Source organism: Prunus persica, chromosome G3 (genome assembly GCF_000346465.2).
Source record: "Prunus persica cultivar Lovell chromosome G3, Prunus_persica_NCBIv2, whole genome shotgun sequence".
In the NCBI taxonomy this organism is placed as follows: Eukaryota; Viridiplantae; Streptophyta; class Magnoliopsida; order Rosales; family Rosaceae; genus Prunus; species Prunus persica.
The window spans coordinates 9,551,702-9,574,409 of NC_034011.1; the positions used below are offsets into that span (position 1 = coordinate 9,551,702).

The 22,708-nt window shown below is 35.6% G+C and overlaps 1 pseudogene; it reads left to right on the plus strand.

The window, feature by feature from the left end:
* On the plus strand, nucleotides 2,308–21,320 carry LOC109947991 (annotated as a pseudogene).

A 22,708-nucleotide genomic window follows, 5' to 3' on the forward strand; every position in this document is an offset into this window, starting at 1 on the left:
CTGTTTTCAAATGTATAATTATATACATGCATTGATTTCAGAAATATAGAAAATAAGCTAGTCTGTATAACTGTTTTTACAGTGGGGTTAGTATGTTCATATGGTATTTTCTAAACTTTGTTTTTTTGGGCTACTCACCCTTTTTGTTGTTTTGGGCCCCCATGCAGTAGACGTGCACAGGAATCTACCACCGGGCCACTTCCCATCTTCCGCGCCTTTCTTTTGATGTAGGATTTTGTTTTGTAAACAGATTCACTCTTTTGTACATTTAGTAGTCGCTCTGATGTTTTGCCCTAGATTAACATTTGAACTGTTGGAATGTATATATACATATGCTGGCAGTTGGTTGTATATATGTATACTTGTTTGGCAGGTGAAAATATTTTGGTATTGAGCCAGTTACAAGGGAAACTCTGCCGGTTTTTCGGTAGAAGTCAACCTTGTTATTTTTATCATGTTTTGTATAGAAGGGCAAATAGGTCATTTGTGCCCAACATTCGCCAGGTGTTGGACACGCACAGGGTCTGGCTCGGATTCCAAAGTGGAATTTGGATCGGGTCCTGTCAATTACTATCAAGTGGGACTAAGCTTAAATTGAATTTAAATTCCTATGTGCGTATAATAACTTATGTGTTGTGCATTTGAATTTATTAATACTTGTACAAAAATATTATGTTCAAATTAAGTGTAGTTAGCTGAATGAATGATGTGCTAAATAAATAATGAAGTTGTATTTGTGTAAGAATTTTCAAGAAATGAGATCTAATGTGGAGGTAGTATGACCAGAATCATAAGGCATATGTTGCACGAGTGAATAACTGCTCACATGCAAGTTCATGCCTAACTGCAATTTCATCGAAATTGACCAAAGAATAGTTAGAGCAATTCAAAAACTTATGCTTTGGTCATCTTGCAAATATTGTTAAAATTCAGTTTAGCAAGCAAATTGTACATGAGATGGCTTTGCATCGAGTAGCCAAGCTTGGTGTGAAAGACTTGGATGAACTGAGTTTCTTGATAGGGTGTGACATTGCTCAGTTCACTCGTCATGACTTTTGTTTGATTACAGGGCTTCGCTTTGGGGAGGAGCCTAAAATAGAATGTGAAGAAGATAGTGATAAAATCATACTTAAGGAAAGATATTTTGGCAGAGGAATTACATGTTCTGATTTAGATGAAGTATTTTTGACTTGCATGGATACCAATTTTTTGAAAGGCGAGGCATTGAAAAGAGGCGTTTTATGTCTCTCAAGGTGAGACGTAAGCCTTTTAAACATTCAATTATGACAAATAAATATTAAATATATGTAAAACATATGATTCGTATACATGTTGGGAGGTCACTGATTCATAACCACAACTTTGATTAATATATGTACATGCTATCAAGCCTCTCTTTAAACCCTAAATTGATTTAGTCATGAATTGGAGACAATCAAATTCATATATATTTAAGATAGACTTGGCATCTTGTGTTGAATAGATGGAATAGAAGCATGAGAGCTATCAAAGAGAGAGTTGGGTTAGAAATACGGGAGCTAGTGTGAAAATTGAAACAAGGGCCTGTTTGGTACCTATTCAAGTAGGGAACTCAAAAACTGTTATTTTTCTTTAAAATAAGAAAAATTCATGTATAAATGTGTAACAACTTCATAATTCAGGGGATTTTACGTAGTTGATCCTATTATCATAATCATTAATAAAAGCCAATTTGCAAGCGGGTTAGCTCATGTTAAAATTGAGTGGGGTTAGGGCAAGTCCACCGCACAAAGCATACCCAGGCAGGAGGGGGCCCAAGGGCCAAATTGCCTGAGTTGTTGCCCAAAGGCTGCTGACACAATGCTTTACTTTCCAAAATTGAAAAAAATACCAAAAATTTCCGAATTTTTTATATATAAATACCTAGCTATATTCTTTACTTCCCGCACCAAAAACTCTATACAAATTCATCTCCTCATATCTCATGTGAATAGTAATTGAACTTGCCCTAGCCCATAGAGGTGGAAACAAAATTGAATAGTGGCAGCCTTTGGCTTACCTTTGCCTATAGAGGTGGAAGTGCTCTTACCATCGTGGTTGTAAACCCCAGGGTTTCTTTCCTCCCAATAACAAAAAAATAAATAAAAAGAATGTAATGTAAACTTGAAAAAAGAAAAAAGAAAACCCTAAGAAAAGAAAAAAAGTGCTGAAAGGAAAAGTGAAGAAGCACCTAGAAGAGACCGGCTGAAAGGAAAAAGGCTTCCGTTGGAGGAAGCAAGGTCTAGGTTTAAGTTTCAGTGAAAATGAGAGAAGAAGAAGAAGGGGTTTGAAATGCAGCCTTACGGAATACAATCAATGCTGAAGGAGGGGCACACACACCTCTTCGGTTTGGACGAAGCGGTGGTGAAGAACATCGATGCCTGAAGCAACTCTCTGCCATCACTTGAACTTCTCTAGGTCTCAATGGTATCGCTTTCTTACTCTAAAACTTACAGTCTCTGTGTACCAGATTTGAAATCAGTTCGCTTCTTAAAATTTATTTTTGTAGTCACTACTGCTCAGGTATAAATAAGATGGTTATCAATCATTTAGACAAGCCCTTTGTGACAAATGATGCTGCCACCATTGTCAATGAGCTTGAGGTTCAGCATCCTGCTGCCAAGCTTTTGGTTTTGGCAGGCAGGGCTCAGCAAGAGAAGATTGGTGATGGTGCTAATCTGACCATTGCTTTTGCTGGGGAGCTCTTGCAAAACGCAGACGAGCTTATAAGGATAGGCTTGCACCCAAGTGAGATCATCAGTGGGTACAATAAAGCCATAAAAAAGGTTTGCTAATGATTTGCTGATTGGTTACTCATTTGGGTTATTAGAATTCTTCCGTTCTGATTATTTACTCGCTTGTTGGAATATTTCAGACAATTGAAATCCTAGATGAACTGGTGAGCCAGGTTCTGAGAATATGGATGTCCGTAACAAAGAAAAAGTGGTTTCTAGAATGAAGGCAGCTGTTGCCGGCAAGCAGTTTGGACAAGAAGATATCTTATCCTCACTTGTTGCCGATATAAGTATAACTTGCATACCCTTATTTGTTAGTGCTTAATTTCTATGTCAGCTGCTCCACTATTTAGGAGAAAAGGAAAAGAAAGAACAATAATGTGTTACTAAGCAAGTTCTGATGGTAGATTTTTTATTGGGCAATATAGGCATGCATACAAGTATGCCCCAAGAACCTAGCAAATTTTAATGTGGATAATGTACGTGTTGCAAAGATTGTGGGTGGGGGTTTGCATGACTGTATAGTAGTTCGAGGTATGGTGTTGAAAACCGATGTTGTGGGGAATATAAAGCGAATGGAGAAGGCCAAGGTTAGCACACTTCTGTTTTGAAAAATTTGTTTATAGGTATATTGATTTTTGCTTAACATATATATGTAATGAAGTGTTGTGTTTGATCATGGTCTATCACTACTACAAAAAGAGAAAAAGACGACCAGAAAACAACGACGGTCTAAGTGAAAACCGTCGTGGTTTTTAAAAAGACGACGGTTCTAAAAACACCGTCGTGTAATACCACCTTAGACAACTAAAAAATGAAGATTCAAATGGCTGTTCAAAAATAACGACGTACCTAATTAAACAACCGACGTCTATTTGAAACAGATTTTCGCAGTGTAAAATCAAAGCCAACAAAGAACGGCAGAAGTTATGAATCGACCGACGTAGAAAGTAAAGACGACGATTTCAATAAAAACCGCTGTTTTTACTCATAAAATAACACGACAAGGTTTTCGTATAAGACGCCGTATAATTACAAACAAATCCACGGCTTTAAAATACAAAATATCACCGTATTAAATTAATGTACAACGACGAAAAATATAAATATATCGACGTCATTCTCGTATAGTTCTACGACGTTATCTTTAAATCGTACTATAAAATTTAACGTCGAATTTATTCATTTTATACGTCGTACCTTTAATTTAAACCGTCGTCTTAATAAGAATTTTTGTTAACAATTTTTTTCTTTGATTTTCTTATCCTACGTCGGTAGATCTACTTAATGACAAGAATTGAAATAACCACGACGGTTTATATAGAAAACCGCCGACATAATCAGATTTGTCTGAGATCCCAAGGGTTACGAAATCTTACCAGATGGAACTCTGTTTCACATCATAATCTTAACAGATGACACAGATTTGCAATCAGAGAGACAATTTTTTGGAAGTTGATGATGTGTGTGCGTTTGTGTATCTACAAATATTATACCTAACGTCGTTGCAAATTTGCAATCAGAGAGACAATTTTCAACAACGGTTATATTATACCTAACGACGTTTAAAAAACAAATCAACGTCGCTCAACAAATATATTACGTCGTCTTAGTCTTACTTAAGACGACGAAAAACGACGACAGTAATACAAAAACAGTCGTTGTTTTTATATTCTTATTTTATTTAAATCTGTCATCCAAAAAAGAAACTTTACATATTCCAGAACATTAATTTCCTTCATTTTAAATTTCCTCCGGAAAAAAAATCTATTTATAACGCACTGTAATTGAAAAATAAACTGAAAGGTCACGGAAAAAAAAATTCTATTCATAATTTAAAAATTCAAATCCACGTCGGTTATATTAAACCTAACGACGTTAAATGAAAAGATTCCACGTCGCAAAACAAATATTGCGTCGTGTTAGTTAAAAACGACGGCATAACAAAAAACCGTCGTTGTTTCAAACTGAATTAATTTAAAATTTCTTCGGGAAAGCAAAATCTATTTATAATTTCCTCGGGTTAGTAATATTGCGTCGTGTTAGTTTACAAATTCTAGAACATTAATTTCCCTCATTTTAAATTTCCTCGGGAAAGAAAAATCTATTTATCACGCTTTGTAATTGAAAACTAAAACTGAAAGAATTCGGGAAAAAAAAACTCTATTTATAATTTAAAAATAAAATCCACGTCGGTTGTATTACACTTAACGACGTTTAACAAAATAATCTACGTCGGTAATTATAAATCTACCGCCATCTTACCTTAATATAGACGACGAGAAAAGACGACGGTAGAACAGAAAACCGCCGTTGTTTCAGTTTCTTTAACAGTTTGGTCCTTTATCTTTCTGCAGGACTTGTATAGTTCAAAGCATTGACAATGTCTTCATCATATCTCCCAACAACTACTGATTCGATTGCTCATGCTTTAGAGGCCATCTGAAGCCATTTCTATTCTTTATCGCATTCTTGAAACCCATCTTCTTCTTCTGAAGCTCTACGGATAAAGGAAGAGGCTATCACAAATCTGACGGATCTTCTTAGCCAAGAAAATCAAGCAGAGGATCAGGCACATATGATCTTCAGATTTCCCTGAGAAGCGAACTTTCCTTCGACAGCGAGTGGAGGCCAGGTGATGGACATATTTTATATTATATATTTAACCTCATTCTTAGTATATTTTGGTTAATATTTTGGAAGAATTTTGATACTTTGAATTATATTTTCAATATAGGACTTTCGACTCTCTCTGGAGCAAAACATAATCAAATTGAGGAATTTTGGAGTAATTCCAGTTGGAGGACGTTCTTGAGTCACTTAGCTTGATCGTATCAAAATTTCAGATCTTTCTTCCAAGCGGTTATTTTCTGGCAATAAAATAAATGAGCAGTGCGCGGTGCTGGAATAGTGACGTGTTGGGCTTTTATTGCGTTTTTGAAGCCCAAGATGACCTCGAATGGGTTCGTGGCCTTCTAGAGAAGTGTTCAGAACATTTTTATCTTTAAAACAAGCTATCTTGGGCCAGATTTGGAGGAGATTTGGGGCCAAAACGTGGCTGGGCAGATTTTAGGCAAATTCTCCTATTCCAATTTGGACTTTATTTCCTAGTATTATTTTACTTTAATTAGTTTCCTTGTGGGGATAGAAAAGCTGTACATTGGCAGCTAGGTTTTAAGGGGTATTTAAGCTCTTTCTCACGAGGAATTGAAGGACTCCCTTTTCACTTTTGAACTTTGCATTGTGGAGAGCAATTGCTAGGGTTTTGGGTTTTCACAACTTTCAGGTGTTTTCGTTCTTTTCTTCTTAATGATATTTTCTTGGATTTCAATTATGAGTATGCGTAACTAAATTTCTTTTGCTAGGGTGAAGCCTTGAACCTTAGCATGAATATGTGATTTTTATTTAATTGCTTATGATGAGTGCATGCGTATTTTGAATTGTTAATCACTGTTTTAAACTATCTAATTGTCTTAATGCCTGATCACCATTAGGATCTTTAGAAAAGTAATTGGATGCAATTTTGGTCGGAAGGTTCCCTGAAATTGATGCTAGCTTCTTGTGATTAATAATTGTAATTTCACTTAAGATGAACACCACGTCTTAAGGGTTGCATGGTTTTTCAAAGGGTTTTCACAAAACTTAATGAGTCTTTCATGTTCAGATTTGATCCGAACGTCCGGACGGGTTGCATGTTGGATATACGTTCTGTGTTGGAGGTTCCAAGTAGAATATACATTAGGAAAACCTAACCTTCAAAGTGGCATGTGCAAATCATAAGTAATTGGTAAAAGTTCATAGGATTGCTAGGTGATGGTGAAACCCTAGTGTTTTTATAAATTGATATTCAAAACTCTTTCTCTCAATCGTATTTGTTTTTGTTTAATATTTGTTTTTTAGAATCCACCAAATTTATAATCATCTTTCTTGACTTTTTATTTTAAGTAGTAATTGGAATTTGTTTTTACATAAATTGCTAATTAGTCCTTGAGGAAAACGACCTTGCATGAGCATCTATACTACAATAGCCTTGTATTCTTGCAAGTATTTTATGTGATTTTTAACACTGTTTGCACAAGTACTAAAAATCCTATCACCAGGCTTGCATCTCTTTTGATGGAAAGCAAGGAGTATTCAGAAGCACTAAGTGTCCTATCAGGCTTGATCAAGGAAGTGAGAAGGCTAGTTGACAAGCTTCTTCTTGTGGACATAGATTTGATGCGAGTAAGCTCAATTTCTCTTTGAGAAAGACATCCAAATTATTGTCTTTGAGATGTGAGAGACAGTGTCTCTGAGAGAGGAAGAACTTGGAACCCTAAATGTAAACCGAAAATGAATGAAAGCGACAAATTTATAGAATAAATTTTTAAAACCAACGGCGGTCCTTACAAAAAAATCGCTGTTTAAATTGTAAAATCAACGTCGGTATGACCGACGTATATTACAGAAATCCACGTCGGTACATTAATAAAAATGACGTGTTAAATAATCTACCATGACGCGAGTTATTACTTATGTACTTTAATTTTTGAGTTTACTACGACGGTACCTACAACACTACTGTCGTATTTATTTACCACGTCCGAAGTTAAATGTACCGTCGTATTTTATAATTTATACGTCGTAGTTATATGTAACCGCCGTATTATTTTTTTGAAATGGTTTTATATGTAAGCAACTTTTCGTCTACCTGACTTACACATGCACTGTTTTCAAACCCGATTAAAAATTTAAATCTCCCAGAGAAAACTTTTTGACTTTTTTCCTTGTCAGAGCACTGTCAGAGTATCTCATCGTCTTCCTCTCGTCTTCTTCGTCGTCTCTGAACTTAAACATCGTCTTCCTCTTGCTTTCATTGCACGCAAAAGGTAAGCTTTCATTTTCACTATTTTGGTTGCTGTTTTGCATGCTCATACGTTTTTTGTTTGAAAAATCTGTTTACCTTTTTTCTAGCCAAAATCATTTTACTTCTTTCCAAGTTTGATAAAATATACAGACAAAGAGGGAAAGTTTTCAACTTTGAAGACAACTACCTCAACTAAATAAGACGACGGTAGCTTCTTATTTACGTGGTTAAATATGTAGACCACGACGGTTCGTCAGTCGTTCTAGCGTCGTCTGAAAATTGACAAAGTTGTTTTTAAAATTATAGTCTTTTTTTTATTTGCTTGTTTAATTGCAGGTTTGATTTCTCTGAACATTGGTTTTTGTTTTTCCCTAATTTGATAAAATATAAAGAAAAAGAAAGTAGGGTTGGTATCTAATATAGACGACAGTATCTTATTGTTTTACGTCGTGTGAATGTTAATACCACGACGTCATATTAAAATACCGTCGTCTATATAAGATTCCAAAACTTTCTTTCTTGGCCTTGTATTTTATCAAATTAGAAAACAAAAATCATGGTTCAGAAAAATCAAATCTGCAATCAAACATTCACAGAGAAAGAAAGAAGGGTTTTGGATCCTTATATAGACGACGGTATATTAATATTGACGTCGTGTGAACATCAATATCACGACGTTATATAAATATTTCGTCGTTTATAGTTAATTATCACGTCGTCCGGTAAATATCGACGTAATAAGTTATTATTACGTCTTATTTTATATTATTTCGTCGTTGTTTAATTACCTTGGTTTTAAACATTTATTACGTCTGAGATTATTTCATTGCGTCGTTTAAAATCATATCATACGTCGTATTTTATTAATAACCGTCGTTTGTGTTCTTAATCTTTTCCTGAAATATTTTCACTTGCAGTTTTGTCTGTAAAAATGGTTTCTCAAGACCAAAGTAAGGACTCTGGCTCCAAGAAAAATGGAGGTAAGGAGCTTGGAATGGTAACTCCTCAAGAGAAGTCTTCGAAGAAGATGAAGTCTTCGAAGAAGATGAAGTTTGCTTCATCATCTGCTGAGACAGAACCAACCAGCACGACAACAATCTCTGATGATTCAAAGTCTGGTCGAGGTATGAGCATAATGCCTCGTGTTGTGAAGAGAAAACTTCAGAAACTCAGGCCAATTGTTGAGTACAATAAAAGGGGGAAAGGAATTGGCCAAGCACATAGTGAGATGCAGTCCTACATTGGTGTGTTGGCACGCTCCAGAGTTCCACTTGTGGACATGAAATGGGCTCAAATCCCCAAGGATATAAAGGAGCAGATTTGGGAAGCAGTTGACATTGCTTTTGTGGTAGGTCAAGGGGGCAAGAACTCTGTGTTAGCTTCTGCTGCCAAGAAATGGAAGGATTTCAAGTCTACACTAACGAGGCATTATATCCTTCCATACACCAATGACAGGGAGAGATTAAGCCAACCCCCTGAAACATATAAATTCATAGAGAAAGCACAATGGGATGCCTTTGTAGCTTCAAGGTTATCCAAAGATTTTGAGTCTGTGCATTCTCAACATGCACAGATTAGGGAGAAACTTGAGTACAATCATCGATTGTCTCGAAAAGGATATGATGGTTTGGAGGATCAATTGGAGGAAACCATGCCTGGGGTAGAAATTGATCGATCTACCTTATGGAAGAGAGCTAGACAGGACAAACATGGTAACATCCCGGATCCAAAGGTGGCAGAGAAAGCAAAATTAATTGTAAGCCTACTCACTATGTTTTAAATTTTTATTAAACTGTGAATAATTCTTATTACGTCTTATGTTATATTTTGCGTCGTGTGAATGATATTACCATGTCGAAATTTTTTAAAAAACGTCGTTAAAGGTCTAAATCAGGAATCACTACTCTGTTTTCTGTAATTATAGCATAAGATGTCGGTGGTTCATTTTCGCGTCGTTTGTATTAAATTACTACGTCGAAATGTTTTAAACAAGGTCGTTAAAGGTGTGAATATTGAATCATCCCTCTGTTATCTGTAAATAAAGCATAAGACGTCGGTGGTTTATTCATTTCGTCGTTTTAAAAAACTAACCACGTCGATATAACTACCGTCGTGATAAATTATAATAACGTCGATTTATATGTTATTGCGTCGTCTGAAATTATATAATCGTCGTTTGTATATAAATAACCGTCGTGTGTTTTTTGTTCTTACTTTTTTATATATCTTTGTTTTAGGATGAATTGCAAAAATAAGTCTCGGAAGGCAAAGTCAGTGTATCTGGCAGCAATGATGTGCTGACCATGGCTTTGGGCCCCGAGCATCCAGGCAGAGTGAGAGGTGTAGGTGCTGGGATTTCCCCAAGGCAATATTTCAATTTACCCAAACCACAGAGGATGAGCTTTGACGACCGTTTAAAGGACAGTTTAAGAGTTCTCCTTCAAGAAGAGAATAAAAAGATGGAAGCTAAGGCAAGGGAAGAGGCTTTAAGGATGGAGGCTAGAACTAAACAATTGGTAGAGGCTGAGAGGGAGCATTTCCTGAGTCAGCTTTCCCAATTAATTCCCAATTTTGATCCAAGCATGCTTAAACCAAGAATTAGCCAAAGTCCCAAAAATCCAATGTCTGACAAAGCAAGCTGCTCTGGAGGTGATGTGAGATCCCTACATTTTGAGGATGATACTGCCAAAAATGGGAAACATCAGGAAGAAAAGGTAACATATCTGAACTTTGAATTCTCTGTTTTTTTTAAAAACTATTAGACGTCGTTATTATTAATAAAACCGTCGTTTGAAATACATACCACGACGATTTTAAAAATAAACCGTCGTTTGTATTTCAATACCACGTCGTATTTAGTTTACTTGTTTTACACGCCATTAAACGTCGTTATTTTTAAAACTTTGTGGTTTTTAGACGACGGTGTTAGTCATTCTCGACGTAATATATAAATCCCACGACGTTTACTATTTACCATCGTTTAATAATTTAAGACGTCCATAATTCTTACATACTGTCTTGTGTTTTGTCTTACCACGACGTTTGAATTTAATTTTTTTACTTTCTCTACATTCTTTATTACTTAAAACAGAAAAATGAAGGAAATCAAGATGAAGAGAAGAATGAAGAAAAAAAAGATGAAGAGAAGGAAGAAGAAAAAAAAGATGAAGAGAAGAAAGAAGAAAAACAAGATGAAAAGGAGAAAGAAGATGAAGAAAAGCATGACGACCAGGTATGTTCACATAACTTTGCCTTTTTTATTTGTTTTTCAAAATTTCAGACGTCGATATTTTTCTTTAAACCGTCGTTTGTTTACAACTTAGACGGCGGAATTTTTTTCTAAGACGTAATAAATTGTTCACCACGACGGTTTTTTCACCGTCGTTTAAATTCTTTTCAGACGACGTTTTATTCCTTAAACCGTCGTTTTTATTGAATTACCACGTCAGTTTTTTTATTTCTTTAAACAGGTTATTAAAGTTGTTGACTATTCAAATATGGAGGCGCCATCTTCTTTAAAATCCCTTTGTCGTTATGTGAAAACGACACTCGTGCCTCAGGATAAGACCCTGAACTTTACAATTGATAAGGAGGTGTTTGGTCTAGAACGCGATACCTTCGTCCTGCCTGAAGATATTACACAATTTGCAGGCATGGAAGAAATAGGAGCTACTGTGGTTGCTGTATATATGAGGTTTGTCATTCTAAAATAATACGTCGTTGGTTTATTTATTGCGTCGTCTTAACTAACTAACCACGTCGTTAGTATGTACCGTCGTGATAAATATATTATAACGTCGTTGTCTATTTCAGTACGTCGTGTGAAATTTTATAATATGTCGTTTTGTTATACATAACCGTCGTGTGTTTTTTTGTGCTGACTTGTTTATATTATTTTATATATTTAGGTACTTACATGATCTTTTGAAACAAGCAAATATGTGCAGCATGGTTGGCTTTATCGACCCTGCTACAGTTAGTGCCAACTCTGGGACAATAGCTGGCAGATCACGATTGGTAGCAGCTCGACTTCAGAAGACTGATGGTGAACAGATTTTCATGATGCCTTACAGTCCAGGGTTAGTCTCCTTAACAGGATTTTGTTTTTATGATTTTCAATAAATGACAGCGTATAAACTAACCACGTCGGTGTTTTATTTTATTGAGTCGTTTGAAACTACTAACCACGTCGGTAGTTATTTATCGTCGTGATAAATATATAATGTCGTCGATTGCTACTTTATTTCGTCGTGTGAAATATTATAATACGTCGTTTTTGTAAATAACCGTCGTTTTTATATTAATTTTGTGCAGCCGTCATTGGATCTTGCTGATTGTGAGTGCAAAGAGGGAAACCGTCTATTTTCTGGATTCTCTGCCGGGAAATCGTGTGGTCGATGAATATGGCAAAAACATCGTGAACAGTGCTATAAAAATATATAATTCTCACATAGCCAGATCAGGCCGTAAAGCAGTAATTTGAAAAACTCTGTCAGGCACACCAAAGCAACCCAGCAGTGTCGAATGCGGGTATTATGTGATGCGCTTCATGAGGGACATCATCATGGATCCTTCCTTGGCGTTTGAGAAGAAGGTAAGAAGAAATTACCTTCATACATTTTACGTCGTTTTTTGTATTATCAACGACGGTCATGTAAAATTACCGTCGTTGAATAGATATACTACGTCGGTTATGAAAAATATCGTCGTCTGTGATTGAATTTCTTTTTATTTATAAACCCTAATAGTCATTGTTTATGCAGTATGCCAAGGGAAAACAGGAAGCGCCATACCCTCAAGAAGCAATTGATGAAGTCCGGAATGAATGGGCAGAGTTTGTTTGCCTTCACATAGAATAGGGGAATTATTGAACACTTGATATTTATGTATAATGTACAAATTTTGTCTATAATATATAATGTAAAAATTTGTTGAGGTTTTCTTAAATTAAAAAAAAACAAACATACAAATTGCGTAACCGACGTGTAATACTTTTCCAACGACCTAATAAAGTCAAAAACCGTCGTTTTTTGTTGTTTCATTTTAAACAAATCCGACGTAAAAGTATAATTTTTGGGTAGTATAGGGTATATATTAGGCTGTAAAACCATAAACCCTTTTATAAACTTAAAATTTTAAATTATATAATTTAGTTTTAAGGGTTTAGGGTATTAATTTTTAACGACGGTGGTTGAGTCGTGGAATACATATGTTACGTCGTGCAGTAAAATATCCGACATGGTTTATACTTTAAACGACGTCATTTTAATATGTAAGTCGTCTATTATAATTTACAACGTCTTTAATTTCTTAACCTTGCCGTGGTTTTTCAGTCGTCTTTATATCAAAATATTCAAAATTAATTTAAAATTAATCCGAAAAATGAAGCGTCAAAATAAACGGCGTTACGTTCAGTGTTTCCGTCGTGGAATATTACATTTACGTCGGTTCGTGTAGAACTTTCGCCATGGTTTTTCTTTCGACGTTTTAAAGAGCGCGCTCTCTAAAAATTTTCGCGCGACCTAAATTTTTTAGATTTGGCTCTTATTCTTATACTTCTAACCCTGAACCCTAAAATTTTCAGATTTCGCGCAACATAACATTTCGCTCTCTCACTTCTGCTCTAATTAAAAGTTGCACTCTCCAGGCTCCGTCGAATCTGTGAGCTCGTCCAACCTGTAAGTACAAACTCTATCTTCCCCTTGTAAATTCATTGAATGATATTAGGTTGTTTTGTTAAAGGGTTTTAGGTATATGCTTTGCGATCTGTTAATAATGTGCTTATAGGTATGGGTTCATGGATTTTCTGTTTAATGGGTTCATGGATTACATTATCTGTTATGTTGAATTGGGAATGGATTTAATTTTGTCGGATCTTTTAATCACCCTATGTTATGTTGAATTGGGAATGGATTTATTGTTTTCATGCTTGGTTTCATGTATATGTTGGTTTCTTGCTTGGTTTCATATATATGTTGTGTTCTTAATGGGTTTTGGGTTCTTGAAAATAAACTGAGACACGACGCCTTTTTAGTCATACGACGACGATTACACGACGGTTTTTTTAAACTACCGTCGTTGTATTACTTATACACGACGGTTTTTTCATAAACCGTCGTTTGTATTACTTATATTAGACGACGTCTGTTGAAAATCCGTCGTCTATATATGCCAAATACGTCTGTTTTTGTTTAAAACCCGTCGTCACTGTTGTGTATTACTTGCTATTAGATCTTTGTATAATCTGCTATAGTGATGGTCATTGCCTGTATTTTCACTTTATTATAGATAATAGGTTATAGTGTCGGAGATGGATAAGTCATGGATGCACTCGGATAGAAGATCGAAGGCATATGAGTTTGGGGTGGAAGCATTTTTGAACTTTGCTGTAGAAAATCTTCTAACTACAACACATATCCGTTGTCCATGTGTTAAATGTGTTAATTTGAAGTTGTTTGGGGTTGGAATTATAAGGGATCACGTATACTTTAATGGAATTGACCAAAGCTATAAGAATTGGACATTTCACGGAGAACCTTGGGAAGCAACTACTAATGCTAGTAGAAATGTTGAAGAAGATGATGGCCATAGTAGGTACAGTTTTGTGTCTGAAGAAATTGATATGGATGATAATGATTTTGGTGATTTTGGTTCCGATCCGTATGAGTTTGCCAATGTGATTGGGGATGGAGATCAACCAGTGTACCCTGGTTGTAGAAAGTACACGAAGTTATCGGCATTAGTGAAGTTGTATAATTTGAAGGCAAAACATGGGATGAGTGATGTCTGTTTTACAGAATTATTGATACTTCAAGGCGATTTACTTCCAGAAGGAAATACAATACCAACCTCTATGTATGAGGCTAAAAAGACTTTGTGTACATTGGGGCTGAGTTATGAGAAAATGCACGCATGCCCCAATGATTGCATCTTGTATATGAAGGAGTATGAGGATTCAACTAATTGTCCTGCTTGTGGTATCTCAAGGTGGAAGGAAGGCAAAGATTCAATCTTGAAAGAGGGTGTGCCAGCGAAGGTGGTGTGGTATTTTCCCCCAATTCCAAGGTTTAAAAGGATGTTTCAATCACATGAGACAGCTAAGAGTTTGACTTGGTGGCATGTTGCTAGAAAATCAATTGACGGTCAGATGTCTCATCCGGCGGATTCCCCGTCTTGGAAACTTCTTGATGATAAATGGCCTGAGTTTGGTAATGAGCCGAGAAACTTGAGATTGGCTCTTTCATCTGATGGATTCAATCCCCACAGTTCTCTAAGTAGCAGATATAGTTGTTGGCCGGTTATCTTAGTTACATATAATCTCCCTCCATGGCTGTGCATGAAACGAAAGTTCATGATGTTAACCTTATTGATTTCCGGTCCTAAACAACCCGGAAATGATATAGACGTCTACTTGGAGCCTTTGATTGATGATTTAAAATCTTTGTGGGATGGGATTAGAGGAGTGTATGATGCACATAATGGAGAATACTTTACACTCAGAGCTGCATTAATGTGGACAATTAATGATTTCCCCGCCTATGGAAACTTATCTGGTTGTATTGTTAAAGGATATAAAGCTTGTCCAATATGCGGCGATGATACACCTAGTCACAGGTTGAAAAATGGCCACAAAATTTGTTACATTGGGTATAGAAAATGGTTACCAATCAATCATCCATATAGGAGGCAACATGCAGCTTTTAATGGGAAACCTGAATATGGCATACCTCCCGAGCCATTAACCGGAGAAGAAGTGCTGCATATGGTTGAAAATGGTGACAGAGTTTGTTGGAAGAAGAAATCAATATTCTTTGATCTCGAGTATTGGAAATACCTTCTTGTGAGGCATGCCCTAGATGTTATGCACATTGAGAAGAATGTTTGCGTAGTATCATTGGTACATTGCTGGAGATCCCTGGAAAAAATAAAGATGGGATTGCTGCTCGATTAGATTTATTGAACATGGGGGTCAAAACTGATTTGCAACCCGAGTATGGAGAAAGACGTACTCGTTTGCCTCATGGGCCTTGGAATTTGTCAAGAGCAGAGAAGAGAGAGGTTTGCAATTCTTTCTATGGTATGAAGGTCCCTGAAGGTTATTCTTCAAATATTAAAAATCTTGTATCTTTACAAGATTCAAGACTTCTTGGCCTTAAATCACATGATTGTCATACCTTAATGCAACAATTGCTCCCTGTGGCAATTCGTTCTGTTTTGGAGAAGCCTGCAAGGTATGCAATAACTCGTTTGTGCTTCTTCTTCAATGCTATATGTGCAAAGACTGTTGATGTTTCCAAGCTAGATAAGTTGGAAGAAGATGTAGTAGTTACTCTGTGTTTGCTTGAGAAGTACTTTCCCCCTTCATTCTTTGATATCATGGTTCATCTAGTAGTACATCTTGTCAGAGAAGTTCGTCTATGTGGGCCAGTATATTTTAGGTGGATGTATCCGTTTGAAAGATATATGAAAGTGCTGAAGGGGTATGTTCAGAATCGTACTCGTCCCGAAGGTTGCATTGCTGAGCGGTATATAGCTGAAGAAGCGGTAGAGTTTTGTACTCAGCATTTATCTGATGTTAGTACAGTTGGAGTGCCTTCAAGCCAAAAGATGGGACTTTCAAAGCCATTATCAGGTTGCACAGTGAGCGTAGTTGATCAGGACCTGTTGAATCAAGCACATCTATATGTCTTGGAGAATACGGAGGAAGTCCTACCTTATATCGAGTACGTATGAGTTTTATTCTTTAAGTTTCCATTTTAAATTATTTCTTATGTTTATCTTATATATTTGGGACCGTAATGCTTGAATTTTTCGTGTCATGTAGGCAACATATGATCCACATCAAGACTGCTTATCCAAAATTTAGAAAGAGAACAAAGTGGCTGCAGGATAAGCACAATAGCACTTTCATTCAATGGCTACGCTTCAAGGTATATGTTGTTGAATAACATATTTCTCTTTTAATTTTCTTCTTATTTCTATGTTAGATTGAATTAAGATATGATTAATTTGCAGGTTCAAAGTGAACTTGAGGAAGACAATCATGGCGTATCAGAAAATTTAAGGTGGCTAGCAGCTGGTCCAAACATGGCAGTGCCATTATATAGGAGCTATCTTATTAAAAGTATTAAATTCAATATCAAGGCACAAGATGATGTGCGGACAACTCAAAATAGTGGAGTTTATTTACTTGCACATACCATGCAAGTTGCAAGTGCCAAGGATAAAAACCCAATTCTCTCAAATATGGGTTTCTATGGTGTCATTCAAGAAATTTGGGACCTTGACTACCAAAAGTTTACAATCCCAGTCTTTAGGTGTGATTGGATAGATAGTTCTGGTCTTGTAGTCGACGAACTTGGATTTACCCTGGTAGATTTGAGTAAAATTGGACATAGGAATGACCAATTTGTTTTGGCTTCTCAAGTCAAACAAATATTTTTTGTTGACGACCCGATGCATCGTGGTTGGTCGGTAGTGTTATCAATGCCTAATAGAGAATATAATGATGTTATTGGTGATGAAGTCTTAGGTGATGTGATAATTGAGTGTGAGCCATTTACTAGAGGGATGCCAAATGTTGACACATTTGATGAACTGGTGGGTGAGTTAGGTGGTCAAAATATTCGAGATGGGTGTGAAGATATGTGGATTGAATGATGCTTATGTAATTGGCAGTGTATGACATTAATTTTGTAATATATTGTAATGTGATTTCTTCACTTTCTACGTTCAAATAAAACACGACGTTATTGTGAACCAGTTATTCAGCATATTTACCGACGTCTTAAAGCAACGTAACAATGAAGAACCACGACGCTATTGTGAAGCAATTATTCAGGATATCACGTCGGGGAAGGATTAAGAACCGCCATGTAATTCAAAATAACACGACTCCAATCCCATAATACCGACGTCTAAAAAACGAGATATATAATCTGAACGTTAAAAAATACGACGTCATCATACATTTTCCACGTCGCAAGTTCTTTTATAAACGAAGAGGAACGAAATGAATTCCGACGGTAATTCATTATAACCGCCGTCTAATATCAATTAAACGACGTTATTTGTAATACGGCTCTCATCATAATCAACGCCGTCTATATGTTCTGTAATACGGCTCTCATTTATTTGGAACCGACGTTGTTTAGAAGTTCAACGTCGTCTATATTAATAAGTGCGTCGTGAGTAATGAATACATATAAATACAACGTCGACTATATAAATGCCACCGACGTTGTTTCGCATTTCAACGTCAACTATATAAATACATACGTCGTAAATAATGACACTGACAACTATTTTCACGTCATCTTTTTTAGAAAAATCAAAGTGAAAAATTTATTTCACGACGATTGTTTGTAAATAAGAGACGTAGTAGATTTCAATAACGTCGTCTTCTCATGTATTTAAAGACGTCATATTTTTTCTTGTCGTGAAAATTATATTTAACGGCGTAGTGTTTTAGTTGTCGTCGTTGTATGTCTATCTTGCGGCCTTATTCTTTTAATATGTGTCATATTTTTCCTTTTTGACGACGGTGATTTGTTTGAGTTGGTCGTCTATTCTCATCCTCGACTATTTTTTAGAACCTTAGCAGACTAAACACGTCTGTTTTTATTTGTTTTCGACGTTGTTTTATTTAACAACGTCTAATATTTATCGTCGTTGTTTGTTTCTGAAAATAGGACGTATAAATTTTGTAATACGACTCTCATATATTTGTAACCGACGTTGTTTCGTTGTTCAACGTCTACTCTATAAATACATACGTCGTAAATAATGACACTGACAACTATTTCCACGTCATCTTTTATAGAAAAATCGAAGTGGAAAATTTATTTTACGACGGCTGTTTTTATATAGGCGACGTAGTAGGTATCAATAACGTCGTCTTCTAACGTATTTAAAGACGTCATATTTTTTATTGTCGTGAAAATGATATTTAACGGCGTCTTATTTTAATTTTCGTCGTTGTATGTCTATCTTGCGGCCTTGTTCTGTTAATATGTGTCATATTTTTCCTTTTTAATGACCTTTTTTTAGAGAGTTGGTCGTCTATTCTCATCCTCGACTGCTTTTTTGATCTTTTTGCAGTACAAAGACGTCGTTTTGTATTTGTTGATGACGTTGTATATTTTAACAACGACGGTGATTTAGCGTCGTGATTTATGAGGGAAAAGATGACAGTGGATTCCACGACCATTGAAAAACCGAATACACGACGGTGATTTACCGTCGTCTTTTTGCTTTTTTGTAGTAGTGTATTATTAATTCTGACAGATTTACTCATTCAGTGATTGCTTTGAGTTGTCCTGTAGTAATTTTTGTTTAGCATTGAGTTGTATTTTGATTCTTTTAAAGTATGTTAAATGTTTTTTTTGTAGATTGTTGAATTATAAAAATAGGTTGGGTTTGGTTAGCTAAAATTATTGTTAATGTTGTGTTTGTATTTTGAGCTACTGATTTAGAAAATATTGACAAACTTTGTATCCTTGGGTTTCTGCTTAACAGTATGTTTTTATTGAAGTTTATAATTCTTTATACTTGGTCATACTTGTTTTCGTTATGCGATCCAGTTGCTGTTTTCTTTATGATAAAAGCTTTCAAGCCTTTTATGTGGTGTAAATGTATGGTTCATGGGTTTGGGTTTCTAAGCTTTGTATATTTGTTTACACCTTTTCAGGTTGCTGTGTTTGCTAGTGGTGTTGATACCTCTGCAACTGAGACCAAAGGAACTGTCCTAATTCATACTGCTGATCCAAGTACTTTTTGAAAAAGAAGATCCCTTATGGATTGCAGTTATCTTTGAGAACTGTTAACTGTTCATATTGGATGAGTTTTTAAACTCTCAGGTTCTTTTGTAATGATCCTAGTATGCTTTATTGTTAACTGTTTTGACCTTTTCTTTCTCTTGGGTTGGTAGTATCATATCTGATGTTTGTTACTGTAGTCTTTGCATATTAAAGTTTTGTGCATATTAATTTTGATCTTCCTAACTTGCTTGTCTTGGATACAGAAAATGCCTTTGCCTTTCTGTTTCCATAATTTGTTTGCAAAGATAGGTTTTATGTCTCACATGGCTTCTAATAAGCCTTCTATTGGCATCTTCTAGCTAGAAAATTATGCAAAGACTGAAGAAGCTTAAGTTTTAGGAGCTCATCAAAGCAGTTGCTGATTCAGGTGCGAAAGTAATTGTGAGTGGAACAGCAGTTGGAGAGATAGCACTGCATTTCTGTGAGCGTTACAAGTAAGTATCAATTTTCTACTGTCTTGTCATACATGCATGCATATCCACTAATGTTGTACTTGACTTTAGATACACACTTACATATGCAATACCCCCTTGAAGTTATTTGGGTCTCTTAGAGATCCTTTAGATATATTAGTATTTTACTTTTTTGGTTATTGATTCCAGGCTTATGGTGCTGAAAATTAGTTCTAAATTTGAATTGAGACGACTTTGTTGTACAACGGGTGCTGTTGCTATGGCAATTTTAATAGAATTTGAAATTTTCTGAGAACTGTATTGAATGCTTCCTAATATACTTTTAATGTTTGCAACAGTTGAAGCTTTGCCAGCCTAACCCAGATGAGCTGGGATATGTTGACTCTATCTCGGTCGAGGAAATTGCTAGTGTTAGGGTATGTTAAAAATCTTTTTATGGACATCAGTGTTTTCAGAGACAAGGTGTTGGCGAAAGGCATTACATGTCTTGCAGAACGTGGCATAAGCCTTTTAGACACATTAGTTTTATTGAAAAATCTATAAACTATATAAAAGAATTAAAATCAAGTATTAACTTTCATTCAAGGATAATAAGCAAGTATAAAACAGTGATTTACATAGTATTTTGTCGATAAATCTGCTTATTCTTGCCCCATTTGTTTTCTCCTATTTCGTTTTAACATGTCCAATGATTTGTCATGTAGGTCACTGTTGTGAAGAATGAAGAAGGTGGTAACTCTATATCTACTGTACTTCTACAAGGGAGTACTGATAGTATATTAGATGACCTGGAAAGAGCAGTTGATGATGGAGTGAACACTTACAAGGTAATTTACAAGGAACATTCAGAATTTTGTATGTTCTTGTTAGGCTGGTTTTGTTTTACCTCTTCAATCATTGTTAGCATATGGTTCTCTGGAACTTTTGAATAAATTGTTTAATCAGATGTCCAAACTGTTGGAATTAATATCTTACTGTCGTAATGCATTTCATTTTCAGGCAATGTGCAAGGATAGCCGCATTGTTCCTGGAGCGGCAGCTACTGAAATTGAGTTAGCTAAGAGAGTAAAGGAATTCTCTTTTATAGAAACAGGGTAAATGGCGTGAATTATGATTTTCTCAAGATGTTGTCCCTGAAACATAAAATAGAATATTGATGTCTAGACCAACTATTGGAACTTGATTTTGTAATCATTTTCCCAGTCATAGATTTCTGATTGGGCAGTAGTGCAATAACCCACTAAAGAAACAATGGTTTTGCAGATTGGATCAGTATGCTATAGCAAAATTTGCCGAAAGCTTTGAGATGGTGCCTAAATCGCTAGCTGAAAATGCTAGGCTTAATGCAATGGAGATCATATCTTCTATATATGCTGAACATGCATAAGGAAATACCAAAGCTGGCCTTGACTTGGAGGAAGGCCGTTGCAAAGATGTGTCAACTCTTAATATTTGGGACCTCCACATAACAAACTACAATATTCCTTAAATAAAACAAACTATTAACACTACAAGAAAAAAGTCCTTTAACAACGCGCAATGTGCGTTGTGAAAATATATTGACAACATGCGGCACACGTTGTTGAAGCCGATGTTGTTAAAAGGTTTAGGGCTTTCGACAACACGCATTACACGTCGTCGTTCATTTTGGTGCTCGTTGTGAACAACATTAACCACAACACTTGCGCGTTGTGGGAGCGATTAACAACAACGTGCCTAGCATGTTGTCTTATAATATTACGACAGCGTGTCTGAGCTCGTTGTTGTTTATGTTTTGACAACAGCCAATGCGCGTTGTTATATCAAATATATATTTTTTCAAATATATATTTTTAATAATTATCAAAATTACCTGATATAATTTATCTATAAATTGAAGCTCGATGATAAACATAAATATTTCCTTACTTCACATTCATAAGACAGCCCAGAATACAAAGCTTTCATTCAAAAGATAAATAAGGAGTTCCATACATATTAGAAAAATATATTCATCCCAATTCTAATTGTGCAAAATCATTGTTCTATACCTATAATTACAATTCAAAATCCTTGTCAAAATAATCTAAAAACATGATTGATTGCACTTAAAGATCATGCTGAAACATGCTTTAGAAACTTGGTTAGTTGCACCTCAAAATCCTTGTCAAACTGTTGAGTATCGCAATCTGAAAGCCTTGTCAAACATGGTCTAAGCACCTGAAAAAAGTAACATACGTAGCAAAAAAGAGATTAGTACATTATTAGAAACTTTGAATGTTCAGCAATGTCAAAGTAAATAGAAAAATACCTTAGTTAAGCAATTTTATACAGCTTTTTGCCCATGCAACAGTACTGCCTAAAGTTTCACCAAGTCTTCGCGCTTCATCTGTGGGTCTATACATGTTAAGTTCTTCATCAAGCACTTCATCAACCCAAACCTTCCAACAATCATGTCCAATAGGCATATGATGAACTTTAACAGTTGGGTCTGTTGAGGCAATATGTCCCTCAGCTACAACTTGCTCCAACTCAAAATTGTACCAGTGTAAAAGTTGACATCTTCCATATTCAAGATTGCTACTTTGACCACATCTTGCATTCACATTGTAATTTTTATCTTGTACATGACGGCTTCCTTGTTGTGACTATATGAAATACAATGGAAGATAACAATAATTTAGAAATTATAAGCTATCTCATAGATTACTATATCATGCTATAATTATCATGAAAAATACGTACTTGAGGAGTACATGCATGTGCTGAGGAGTACATGCATGTGCACTTATCATATCCTCTACATTCTTATTTTGAGGCTGTAAAAAGTTAAAGATAAGCTTGAGACAAAATTTGTGATTTAATAAATAACTATATGAATAAATGCTTCATAGATTA